The sequence below is a fragment of the Morone saxatilis genome, unplaced genomic scaffold (genome assembly GCF_004916995.1).
Source record: "Morone saxatilis isolate NCDOM2014 unplaced genomic scaffold, NCSU_SB_2.0 Contig16, whole genome shotgun sequence".
Taxonomy (NCBI): Eukaryota; Metazoa; Chordata; class Actinopteri; family Moronidae; genus Morone; species Morone saxatilis.
In genome coordinates, this window is record NW_023339718.1 from 23,833,550 (window position 1) to 23,834,071 (window position 522).

Sequence of the window (522 nt, forward strand, 5' to 3'; positions counted from 1 at the left end):
AAAAAAAAAAAACAGGGTCAGTGAAGAGCCACAATCCAGCCCCTCTGAGTTCAGGGAATACCGACAAATGACTGAGGCTGCCTCGTTCCGCAAGAAAACACACAAATCATAGAACGTTTGAGGCTATGGCCAAATCTGCACGTTCACATGAAACACTTGACCTCATTACTGGTGAGAATGAACTCAGGGAAATTCTACAGCATATGGTGGCTCATTATTTCCCTCTTATCATGCACTCCAGTGTTTTGATGAACTAAAAACATGAAGTCAACATACAGTAAACCTACTAACTCCAGACTCCAGGGTTCTGGGGAAAAGCTGTAAAGTTATTTCTCATGAGTGAGGGGGCAGACCACTCCAGTTAATCGTTATGATAGTTTACTGTGACAGAGGACAAAGGACATTATTCCATTTACAGATCATATTGACATGTCTGAGACTAACAGTTGGGAAATTAAGAGTCATTATTTATACAGTATATGGAGGGTATTTTAAGGTAAGGTGTGTAGGATTTAGTGGCAT

General features: G+C 40.6%; 1 protein-coding gene across 2 annotated transcripts in view; it reads right to left on the bottom strand.

The window, feature by feature from the left end:
- The window catches only part of specc1la (sperm antigen with calponin homology and coiled-coil domains 1-like a), a gene marked incomplete in the record, with an annotated part of 20,737 nt that overhangs the window by 7,888 nt on the left and 12,327 nt on the right, over window positions 1-522 (bottom strand).